Below are 12,992 nucleotides of genomic sequence, written 5' to 3'. Positions count from 1 at the left end.
TAGGTGACTGAATTCAGCCCCCGCTCGCCTTCCCATTTTTCAGATGGGGAAACTGAGGCCCAGAGAGAGCAAGAAACTCCCCACTCTAAATCAGCTGAAAGCAGAGACCAGAACTCTGGTTCTCTCTCCAGCCAGAGCTCTTCAGACCACTCTGAGAGGGATTAAAAGACTTGTTTAAGGGGGAACAAACAGACCAGTTTGCTGCTGTATGGGGAAGAAGACTAGGAGGGAGGCTCCTAATGTCAGGGCGAGAACGTTGGACTGGATTATTTAGACAACGGGGAGCCCTGGGGGGTTCTTGAGCAGGAGAGTGACACAGTCAGAGCTTGCTTTAGGAAGCTGTCTCTGGAAGCAGCGTGGGGGCACTATTGGAGATGATGAGACTAGAAGCAGGAAGACTGGCGAAGAGCCTGGAACAGTGTCAGGAGGGTAGTGACGAGGTGTGACCACAGGACAGTGATGTCACACGAGCCACCATATATTGAACACATAGGGATCCCAGGAAATTTACATGTTCCATCTTATTCAATCTTCAAAACTGTCCCATCATGATTCCACTTTTCAGAACCTGAAGCTCAGAGAGGTTAGATTAGTCCCTGAGAGTCACACGTCGATAAAGTGTTGCGCGTAGGCTTGAGTCCAGCACCGCCGGCTCCACGGGGGGCTGGCATGTCTGGGACTGTGGCGGTGGGTGTGGGGAGGAGGGACACTCGCACAGAGAATTGAGATGACAGACTGACAGGGGAGGGAGATAGCAAACTTGGATGAGAGTTGGAGAATCAGCCTGGGAGTCTGAGCTTTTGAGGGGATGTTGGGCTGGAGCCTGAGTTTGGGGAGAAGGTAGTGAGCCTGCTGGACTGTGTATAGCAGGAGGCAGAGACCATGAGAGCCATGTGTCTCCCTTCTCTCTCTCACAGCGTCTTCTAATCTGAAGGGGTTTTACATCAATGACTGATGACCCCCAAAATTCCATGAGCACTCCTCTGAGTTCCAGACTCTGAGCTTTTATCAGTCAGGTTAGGCAAGGCTCTGCTGTGTAACAGACATTCCCCCAAATCTCAGGCACTTCTTTTTTTTTTTAAGATTTTATTTATTTATTTGACAGAGAGACAGCGAGAGAGGGAACACAAGCAAGGGGAGCGTGAGAGGGAGAAGCAGGCTTCTCGCTGAGCAAGGAGCCCAATGCAGGGCTCGATCCCAGGACCCCGGGATCATGACCTGAGCTTAAGGCAAATGCCTAACGACTAAGCCACCCAGGCACCCCTCAGGCATGTCTTCCTTGCTCACGCTACCTGTCTTTCTTGTTGGCTGGGCCCTCTGGTCCACATTATTCTCTCTCCAAGGTTCAGGCTCATGAGTCTGAATGGGTCTGATGGGTCTGGCCATTCGGGCAGAGAGAAGGAGCCAAAGGGGAATCGTGCACAGACTCCTAATTCAGTCTGCCCATGTTACTTCCACTCACACTTCACTGAGCAAAGCGCTTGCTTGATCCAATTTCGGGTGGGCAGAGAAGTGAAATCCACCACAGGTCTGGAAGGTAAAAAGGAAAATTTGGTGCACAGAACAAGTGTCGATGGCACGTTCCATATCCCCAGGTATGCCCCCAAGAGGTGGCTGAAACAGCATATCCAGAAGAGAGCTTCCTCTTCCTCAAACCTACCTGCTCCGAGCCTTTCCTGTGCCTACAAATGGCACCTCCGTCTATCCGGTCAATCAATCTGAGCACCCAAGAGTCATTCTTGACTCTCCCCTTCTCCCACCACCACATCAAAGCCATCACCAAGTTCCAGCGATTCAACCACCATCGTGTGTGTCTGCCTTTCATCTGCTTCTTTCCACCTGCTTGCCCGAACCCTGGTCCTAGCCACCAACTCTCCCTTGGACACCTGCCGTGGCTCCTGCCAGGTCCCCCTGCTCCTTCTTGCCCCTCCACACTCCATTACCCGCAGCAGCGAGTGTGACCTTTAGAAACATACGCAAAGGTCACTTTCCTGCTCAAAACCTTCCAGGGGTTCCCGCCGCTCCCAGAATAAACCACAGAGTCCTCGCCATGGCCACGGGTTTGTGTGTGAGCCCACAGCCATCTCCAGCCATGTCTACACCCTCCTCCTGTCCCACAATCCCTTGGGTACCCTGGCTTGCCCCCCCCAGCACTTTGGGACACCCCTAGATCCTGCCGAGGACTCCATATTCACCATCCCAATGCCTGGGACGACCATCTCATCCACAGACCTCAGCCTGAAGTCAAAGCCCTCCCAGACCCCCTGGTGGAAGGACCCCGCCCCCGGGACCCTTCACCATCATCGTGCATTATCTCCGTCACAGCATCTACCACTTTCGGAAATGATCCCTTTGTTGATGGGTTCTGATCCATCTCCCCCAGGAGGCTGCAAGCTCCATGGGATGGGGACCTTGTCTATGTCGTGCCCTGCTGCGTCCCCAGCGCCCTGCACACAGCCAGGCAGTAAGTCGGTGCTCACCACACACTTGTTGGATGGATGATGGATGGATGATGGATGGATGGATGATGGATGGATGGATGATGGATGGATGGATGGATGATGGATGGATGGATGGATGATGGATGGATGGATGGATGATGGATGGATGGATCATGGATGGATCATGGATGGATGATGGACGGATGGATGATGGATGGATGGATGATGGATGGATGGATGGATGGATGGATGATGGATGGATGGATGATGGATGGATGATGGATGGATGATGGATGGATGGAGCAAGCTGGACTGGAGCCCAGACTTCCTGCCTCCGGGGCTGGGCTCTCCCTGTTCCACACTTATCTGGAAGAAGGGGTGTAAGCATGGTGAGGGGTGGTCCTGGCCCTGCCTCGTCCATCCTAGGCTGGACAACACAGTGGGGGCCTGTCCACATGATCCCTGAGCCCTAGTCCTCCTGACAAAGACCTTCCCCTGTATCCAAAGGGTTTGAGAGTCAGTATGTGGCCCCCCTCCATCTCCAGCTTATGCCTATCCCCCCTCCACAGAGCCAGCCTGCCCAGTGGGGCTTGCCCGGACTGCCCACCCCAGCCCTGTGAAGAGGCCGAGGAAAGGGTGTGCAATGGGGGAGGCCTCAGGCTGGTAGGGGAGGGGCCGTCCTGACTTTAGGTGACCCTAGTCTAGGGAGTGGACACACTCTATTCTTGGAGGGAGATTTGGAGCCCCCGTCTAGTGAGGAGAGTCCTGCCCTCAGTCCTGCCCCGACATTCAGTCAAATGGGGGAGTCCTGGTTCTGATGAGGGTCAAGAGCTGTCCTCCTAGGGAGCCCCCAGTCCCTGCAGACTCACAGAGGTGTGAGCTCACATTGTATCGACTGAGACCATTGGTAAGTGGCCCCTCGTAGGTAGACACCCCACCCTTGTCCCAAGGCAGAGGAACAGCCTGGGGGCATACAGAGGCCACCCTCCCCAGATGAGTGGACCCTGGGGCAGAGCTGACAAGAGCATCCCTCTCCTGGGAGGCCAAACTCCCATGTCCCCTAGCCTGGTGGAGGGAGGAGGGAGGCTGGACCACAGCCCGATGGTGCCCCCAGAAGCCTGTGTCATCATGGATGGGCCCCTGCCCCCTCTCCAGGCCCATCTTCTCCTCTGTGACCCGGGCTGGGCCGGGTGACACCAGACGCCGCCTCCACCTCCACGCAGGACTGTCTCTCCTGTCCTCGTTTCGCATCTCACGTCCCCTTGCACCCAGCCCTCTCACCCCATCTCCCCCGGCTCCTGGTCCTGCGACTGTGGGACCACAACTTGGCCAATTTCTGGGGCCCGCGAATCGCCCAACGGGGAGGCCAGTGGGCGGCCCCACTTCCAGCCCATCACCCACACTAATGCATCGTCTGACACTTTTCAATTTATTTTTCAATTCCTTTACCATCAGAAATGACGATTAAATTTCCAGCGTAAATACCGCTTTACCAAACTGAATTAATCACGGGTGAGGAGGGGCAGACAGGCTCCAGCAGCCGTGAGAGGAGCTCAGACTTTAACCCTCGGTCCTCACCGAGGCCCCACAGGGCGGGCGGAGGCTGCCACGCAGACCTCACTGGGGTCACCTGACCCGGACCCCTCTGCAGTCTTGCGGCTGTTCTCCTGCGGGCAGTCTGGGAGACGATTCTTGCCCAAGGGCACCTTCCCCATCAGGGCAGAGTCAGGGGACGCCCGCCTCTCATCCCCCAGACCTGCTCCTTCCTGAGCCGCCTCCAGCCCAAGCCAGATGGGGCCGCACGGCTGAGCAAGGGCATGACGTGGGGAGGGTCCAGGGTTTGGGATTCTCCAGGCCATCTGTGAGGCGGGGCTCCTGCAGGCATGAAGGTGGGGACCCCAGATGACCGCAGAACCTGGGCTGACAGGGGTCGTGGGGGACAGGGGTGGGGCAGCTTCCAGTCCCCTCGCCCACAAACTTCACCATCGCGCCCCTACGATGTGGCCACTGATACCAGCCCAACCAACAGCTGCGTTGACAAATGTCTCCCCCTGTCCTCCATCTCCCAACCCCGACCGCGGTCTCCTCACTGGCCTCCCCGCTTCCACGGCTGCCCCCAAGTCATTCCTCATCCACGGGCAGAGTCATGGTCTCAAAGCGCGAATGTTGCCCCATCATTTCCTGACCCAGAGCCCTTCTTCACAGCCCTCTGTTCTCGGGTCAGGCCCCCGCCCTCCGCGGCCACGGGGACCAGGAGGACCAGGCTCCTTCCCCCTCAGATGGTCCTCCCACCTGAAGGGTCCCCTCCCTTCCTGACACCAAATTAGATGTCATCACCTCAGATAACCCTCTCTGGCCATCGCTCCCCAATCCAAGTTAGTTTCTACCTCCTATGATTCTTTCTTGAGGTGTCTATTTCCTTCCTTCAGAGCACTTAACACAAATGATAATTAGGTATTTATTTACGTTTTAGTTGTTTAATAGACTCTTCAGTGCAAGGACGCAGTCTGACTCAATGAATGCTGCAGCTGAAGCCCCAGGAACAGGACCTGGAATGTCGCAGGTGCTTGGTGCAGACTTCCGCACGCATGAATGAATGAATGTGAAATCCCTCCTGCTGGCAGGCTGAGCTCTGATGCTGAGGTGGGCATAACCTCAGCGCTTGCACTCCTCACCGTCTCACAGGCTGTCAAGCATGTAATGACAGCCCAGCCCTGGCGCTGCTGATGAGGGCTTCAAAGAGAACCTAAAACCTCGCTGGGCTCTGAGGGATGAGTAGGAGTTTGCTTAGCACTGAGGTCATGGAAGGGCATTTCTGGTTTAGGGAACAGAAGAGGCAAAGGGCAGGATTGTTTGCAGAGTAACGGGTTGAGTGAAGCTGAACATTAGGTGGTATGTGGGGGCAGGATAGCGGTCAAGGGTGGCCCCCTCCGTGGTGCTAGAGGGGCTTCAGGGGCCGGACCTCGAGGGACCTGGAGATTCTACCCTGAGGGTGATGGAAGGGGAGAGGTTCTTGGGAGAGTTTTCAACCGGGAAATGGTCAGGCAGTGCAGGTGCAATGAATGGTTGTGATAGTCAAGACTATAGATGCAAATGCCTAAAATAGTGCCTGACAGAGCAGGGCATCAGGGAATTGCAGCTTCCCCAAATGATGGGGAAGAGGCCATCCCGGCAACTCTCAGGCCCTCAGATACACTCTGCCCCACCTCCGGGCCTTTGCACATGCAGTTCCCTCTGCCTGGAATACTCCTCCCTCCTTGTAGCCTTGCTAATGTCTTCACATCTTTCAGGTCCCACCTCTGCTGTCACATCCCCAGGGAAATCTCTCCTCCATCCCTCCTCCCCGTGACCCCTCTCCCTGCATCCTTTCTATTATTCCCTGGTGGGCAATGATCTACTTGGGTGATAGTTTCATTCACATCCATCCTCTGCTGGATTCTGACCTCCAGGAGGGCTGTGGTGGTGTCTGCTCCACTGTCCACGCTGTCCAGCACCCAGCACAGTGCCTAGAACACAGAAAAGAAGCTCCCTAGAGAAAGGGAGGTTCCCAAAGAGCATTGACACACACACCCCACCCCAGCCAAGGCGGTGAGCAGACCCCAACTCCTGGCTCCTATTGGCACTGCCTCCCACTCCCCATCTGCACACAACTGGCGCTGCTAAGTGACCAGCTGACGCAGGGGTTAATGGCCCAAGTCGCCAGATGCATTCCGAGGGGCGTTCCTGGCAGGCTGAGCCCTGTAATGCAGGCCTGCATTCTGCGGAGGGCCGGAGCGAGCCTCTTTCCTCCAGGAGCCCCAGCACTGGCACCAAGCGCCCCCTCCTCCTTGCCTGCCTGCAGCGGGCCGTTGGGCTGTTCTGCTCGTGTGCACACATGAAGGCCCAGGGAGGGGAGGTTGCGGGCCGGAGGTCCTGCAGCTGCTTGGTGGTGGAGGTGGGACCAGGTCCTGTTCTCTGAGTCATGCTGCATGTTTCACCTTCCCCCCCACCCAGCACTGCTGGTGGTTGAACCCCGTGATTTCAAGCACTTCCCCCATTCTCCCCACCGCCCTCCAGGGCACCCCGCCTGCCGGTCCCCGAGTCTGCTTCCCAGACTGAACAGCTCATCCCCAGGCCCCAGCTCCCCGCTCCCCAAAGATTCCTCTAAGAGCTGTCACCTCAGCAAAGCCCCTAGAGAGGAGACATAACTTCTATCCCAGTTCCTCCACTCAGTAACTTTCGTTAATTCATTCACATGACTGCCCACCCACTCCCCATCCTCCCGCCCTCCCATCAATCATTGAGCAGCTACTCTGGGCGCTGCTCAAGGCACAGGAGGGGCAGGCGGTGGACAGAAGATACCCAGCCCCTCCTCACGGCCCACGCGGTCCTGGGGAGAGGTGACAGGCACCCAATGACTGACCAATTCCATGACAGGCCAGCTGGTGAGGAGCGTGTGGGGAGGACTCTGATGGAGAAGAGCCCTGTGGACAGGACGGGGACATGGAATAGTGGGGGGGGGGGTTGGTCACTGCATGACCAGACAGGCCACGACCTCAGGGAGAGGTCAGGGGGCCTGGGGGGGGCCACTGAGCTGAGATGGGAAGTGGAGGAGCCAACCTGCCCGGGAGCCCGGGGCAGTGGGGGGCATGGGGGGGTCATTATTGACGGAGCCCCTCTCTCTCCCAAGTGTCCCAGGTATGACATAAGTCAGGAGGTCACCTTTGCCAATAGGGTTAGCTGAGCTCATGTGCACAAATCGGACCCTGGGGTGGCACGCGGCCAGTTGACGTCAGGACATGAAAGCTGTGACGTCCTTACCGCTGTCACCACCATGCTTTGCTTCCTTCTGTCTGAACACACACGGGTTTCTGGGCCACCTTCTGTTTCAAAGTCTCAGAAACTGGCAACAAGGGGTGTTTGGGGTGAGCACTGCCTCCCCTGGACCGAGATGCCCCCACCCTGGGCTGTGGGGGGAGCCCGAGCGCCCCGAGCTCCCACCCGCGGGGGTGCCCCCAGGTGCACGGGGTCCGTCCCCGTCCCCATCCCCGCAGACCAGGCAGGTGGCTCCTGCTGACACACCATCCTGTCAGGAATCTGGGGACAGGCTAATTAATTATGATCACTGACACCTGTGCCAGATGTCTACCGTGTGACGCCTGCTCTGACGGTAGAAGGTTCGGGTAATTCTGTTTGAACAGCACTTTCCAAGCGATACGCTTTCACTTGGCTCGCCAGGAAACTGGGTTTATTTTCAAGGACACTGCCTGGGGTGGGCTGGCCGCCACTTGCTCACCTCCTAGAGGGGTCAGAGGGTGTCTGGGCATCCGATCTGTCTCGCTCAGGGCACAAGGATGTCTGCTGGGAGAAGCACGTTCTCCCCGGGATCTCCGAGCAGCTCAGCTCGGAGACTCTCCCATCTCCCCTCTGCCTTGTTTTTCTCTGGTCTGCAAAATCACGTACTGTGGGGCGGACTTCACCAGCTTTCAATCCCTTTCCTCCGTCCCTTGCCCCCCATCACATGGATCTTGGTCTGTTTTGTTCCTGATGTGCCCCCAAGCTCCTAGAACAGGGCCTGGCACATAGTAGGTGCTCAATCAATGAGCACAACCTTCATAACGACAGCACGGGCGCCCAAGGCTTGCTAGGTTACTAGTCAGGGCTACATGCTGGCATTTCCATTCGAAGTTCTAAGCACTTCTAATGGATTGACCACATAATCCTCACAAAGCCCCATGGGGAGGGTGCTATGATCAGCTTCCATTCTATACATGAGTTAAGTCCCTTGACCAAAGCCGCATGGCTGCAGAGTGGCAGAGCTGAACCTTGAACCTGATGTCCTCTGGACATGCCAGAGACGGCCTCTGACTGGCGTGCTGTGTTACTGCCCCATTCTACAGATGGAACCCAAGACTCAGTGTTCTGATTCTCTACCACTGTGAAACAACCCACTCTAAGACCTGTTGGCTGTAAATAGCCCATTACATTACATTTTGCTCATAACTTTCCGAGTTAGGATTTTGGCACATGGAGGACAGTTTGTGTCTGCTCCACAGTGACAGGCCTTAGCAGGGTGGCCCACAGGACTGGCACGGCGATGGCACGATGGGGCCATTTGTTTGGGTCTCAGTTCTAGTTGTTGGCTGGCTCCTGGGTCCTTCCCCCATCACACCTGCTGGGGCTGTGATGTCCCTCCCATGCACGCCCCCTGGGCTGGCTCGGCTGTCACCACGGCGCTCGGTGGGCATTGCTCTCCCCGTGGCGTCTTGGCTTCCTCAAGGCCAGATAGTCGCACCTGTTCCACTGGCCTCCCCTGGGAGACTGGAAGGGGGAGCTGCCACTAGTTGAAGTCCCGCCCCCAGAAACCCACACACCATCATTGCCACCACCTTCTATTGGCCAAAGCCAAAGACCGCCCCCTCCAGATGCAAGGGGACAGACCACAAGACTGCAGCCATGAAAACATGCACCCTAAAGTCCATGTGAATTCTGAGGGACAGACACGACCCAGAGGCAGGTCCCATGTGTCCCCAGAGTCTTGAACACCCATGCTGTCCCATCTGCCTTTCCAATAAAGCCCTCTTCTCCCCGCTCTGTGAGACTTCCACACCTTCACCGGTCACCTGCCTTGGCCCTTGGCCACTCAGTGTCCTCCAATTCCAGCCCTAGGCCTGAGATGACCCTCGGGGCCCCCAAAGTGTGGCTGACCGCCTCCTGAATGGGGGAGGGGCTTGTTAACATGCTGACCCCCAGAACCCTCCCCAGACCCCAGAACTAGGACCCCGGGGGCAGGGGGGCAGGGGATCTGTATTCAACCTCCTCCCCGGGGAGTCTGACGCCCTCCAGCATCTGGAACCACTGTCTGAGTTCACTGCCTCCTTGCCCACCTCCCCCCAGACCTTCCTGCATCTGTGCCAGGCCCAGGCTGACCTCTGCCCCACACTGGCCCACGCCATCCCCCGGGCAGTGCTGGGCCCAAACCACCACGCACTTCTGTAGGGTGTCAGACGGGGCTCAGGGCAGAAGGACCCATCCAGTCTCTGCCCTTGGCTCCAGCCCCATCACCTTGTCTCTCCTCCTGGAACTCCATCCCCCAGGCCCAAGGGCACAGACAGGTGCAGCTTCTGGGGGGCCCTGGGTGGGGAGGCCTTGCCAGCTCACACATCAGCTCCCCAGGAGCCCACCTGGCGCCTCTTCCTCCCATTGTCTCTCCCAGATCTCACTTCAGGCTCTGGATTTGCAGTTCAGTGAGAGACAAAGTTAACTGTCCTATTTGCCTCCGCACTGTCCGCCACCAGAAGACTGGGTTCTCATGGAAAGATCTGGAACTCCTGAGTTTGAGATCCCTGAGAGCTGGCTTTGTGCCAGGCACACAGACTTCCTCTGCCTCCCCTCACCCAACTGTCACAACAACCCCACCCCCCACCCCGGAGACTGCTACCTGTCCACGCTGTAGATGAGGAAACTGAGGCAGGAGAGGTCTGGATCCTGGCGCCCTGCCAGCAGGCCCTGGCTCCCGCCCCCCAGCGCCACCCCGGTGCCATCTGCTCTGTCGGCCTGAAGCCACCAGATCCAGGGCAATGACTTCAGGGCTCCGTCTGGAGCACACCTGGGAACGAGAGATCACGTCCAACGGCCCCACGCAGACGTGACTGCACCTGCCAGGCAAGCTCGGGTGAAAGTCATTTCTGACAGAGCCACTAACTGGGATCCATGAGCACCGGTCCGAACCAGTAACTTACTCTAAGGTTGTGTCCAGCCCACACTGTGCTCTGTAAATGTTGAGCGGCCTTTGGCCAAAAGCAATAAAATTCCGACCTAGAAACATGAAAAGGACCTTGAAGTTATGAGCCCCGACCCGTGACCTGCGGTCTGGCTGAGGACAGGATGAGGTCGCAGAAGGAAAAGGAGAAAAGTGTAACAGTGATTTCCCCTGTGCTCCTCCCTCCAGGCTTCCAGGAACCTCTGGAATGGAGAACAAAGGAAAGGGCGGTGCAGGAGCGTGCCCACCACGGGGAGGGGCCTGCGCTGGGTCACCCTGCCCTTGAGGACTTCCAGGACCCTCCAGGGGGGCAGCCCAGGGAGGAGGAGCAAAGGGGCTGCTGTGACCTTGCTAAGGTCACTGTGCCTCCTACACTCATGGGTAGAATTGTCTAGCTTAGACTCAAAGCTGAGATGGGGCCTCCTACTCCAGTCTTATATGAGTTTTGAGATTGGCTCACCTCTGGCTGACCACAAGGAAAGAATTTCAAGAAGGGAAACAGAGAGCCATAGGGCTGAGCTTGCAGTCTCTGGCCTAACTTGCCCACTCAGTGGTTTTTCTGTACAAAGTTGGAAAGAAGAGGCAGGTCCTGTCTGCATGTGCCCACAATGCAGAAAATGTTAGGGTTTGGAGCCCACAGCCAAGAAAGAATTCTTCAGATGTCTTCAGTGCAAAAAGGTGGTTTTATTAAAGCATGGGGACAAGACCCGTACAGAGCTGCACTGAGGTTGTGACGGGTGACTGATTATATACTTTCAAGTTGGGAGGGGGTTGGGGATAACAAGCCTCCCAGGTATTTTGCAAACAAGGTTTCCAGGACCTTGAGGAGCTAGTGATTGTTAGGGAAAGGTCATTCATCACTGTCTGGTCACGAGACCCTTCAGATGTATATCGGTGGGTCATATGCTTGGAGGAGATTACCAACATGTATCTTGGGGGTAGAGATAAAGGAAGTTTCTGAAGGAATTTTTATGTTAAAGACGACTTCCACTTCCGAGATCCTGGAGGTCGGGATAATGTCAAGCTAAGATTGCCTTTAGCCTTTAGCAAACTATTAACATCGAGGCAGCTGAGTTCCTAGAGCAATGTCACTCTTCCTCTTTCAAGGACCTGTCAGTGGGCTGTAAGTTTTAAGGAAATTTAATTTTTTCTTTTGCTTTTGTTTCCCACATCACTGACCGCATGTCAGTGGCAGAAAGCGTAGGAGAAAGCCTGTTACGGGCTCCGGCCTTATAGCACAGTGACCCTGGCCCCCAGTAACCACGGCTCTGATAAATTAGGTCAGAGTTCCTCCTCCTTTGTGGGCTGGGGCCCAGAGGCGGGGGTGGGGGGGCGGAAGCAGAGGTGGGCGAGGTGGGAAACAAGGGAGAAGGCTCCCTCCTCCTCTGTCAATCATACACATGGAAGATACTGTCCAGGTCCCAGGCATAGCAACCCCCCAAAACTCCCCATCCCAGACCATGCCACTAGAATGTTCCAGCAAGTGCCCGTGAGTCTCCATCTGAGGCCTCCTTTTGGGCTGCAGGCCATACAGACAGCCTTCAGCCAATGATGGGGAAGGACCCAGTAAGGACCTGGAGGACACCTACCACAGCTCCCTGGCCCATTGGTGGAATAGCTGGGAGGGGTTTTCTAGAAAGTCTCCTAGCATTCCTCACTGGGAGTGAGCCCCAGTTGCCCTCAGTGGTAAGTGTTCAAAAAATGCACTTCGGCAGGCTGACTTGGAACCCTTCCTAGCTGGGTGGCGTTAGGTCTGTCACCTCAAGTCCTGACTTCAGTTTCCTCCTCTTGAGGTGCTCACCTACCTGGCAGTTGCTAGGGAGATTTGTGACCGTCGGGGCCAGGTGCTTGGACCAGCATCTGTGTGCAGTAGGCGCTCCATCCAGCATGTGTAGTCTGGGGGGTTCTTTGCCTCCCCAGTACCCATGTCCTCTTATTTCAGCAACAGCCCTTGATTTGGGAAAGGATCAAAGAAAGATACCCCCAACTCTTCCACCCCTTGTCTGCGGTTCTGGGTGAGGCTTCAGCCCAGGCCCCAGCTAGGCAGAGCATGACATTAACCTGGCTATGGTTACTGGCTCAGGGACGGTCACATAGCCCAATAAGAGCAAACAAGGTACAATGAAACACTGGCCAGGAAAGCTGGGACTGAGGTATATACACTTTGCCTCCGGAATTGAACCTGAGGGGACAAAAAGCCTGCTGGTAACCTCTTCTCAGCACACAGTATCTGAGGATGGAGCCAATGGAACAGAACCAAAGCAAAGAGTGGGAGAGACTCAGATCCGGGGACATTGTCTTAGCTCCTTCCTGATCAAGCCATTCCTGAAGCCCCACTCTTCGACTTTTCAGTCACCTAGGCCAATACCTCCCCTTTGCACCAAAGCCAGTTTGATGTGGCTTTTCTTCTTATCACCTGCAACTGAAGGTATTGACGTAGACAGTTATTATTACTAATATTATTGTTGTTGCCATCATTTACGGTCAGGCCTGTTTCCCCATCTGCGTGAAAGGGCTGAGCCTTTTGACATCCTAGAGTCCAGCTCTGACATGCTGGGGTTCTAAGGAACCTGAGGGCCTGACAAGGCTTGGAGCTCCCAGAGGCACGAATGGATTTTCCTTGCTCAGTCTACAGGGAGGACGCGAGCAGCGCGAAGGATATTGATAAAGACAAGTCAATCATAGCTTTCACTTACTCCCCCGCTGGGGGATTTGGTTCAAGAAAAATGCTGTCAGGGAGGGAAGAAGAGCTTCTTGCTGGGTCCCAGGATTGCTAGAAAACAGGAGGAGGCCCTGGTGGTGACAATGAT

The sequence above is a fragment of the Ailuropoda melanoleuca genome, chromosome 2, assembly GCF_002007445.2.
Source record: "Ailuropoda melanoleuca isolate Jingjing chromosome 2, ASM200744v2, whole genome shotgun sequence".
NCBI lineage: Eukaryota > Metazoa > Chordata > Mammalia > Carnivora > Ursidae > Ailuropoda > Ailuropoda melanoleuca.
The sequence above is the reverse complement of the archived record's forward strand: the minus strand, read 5'-3'. Positions refer to the sequence as shown.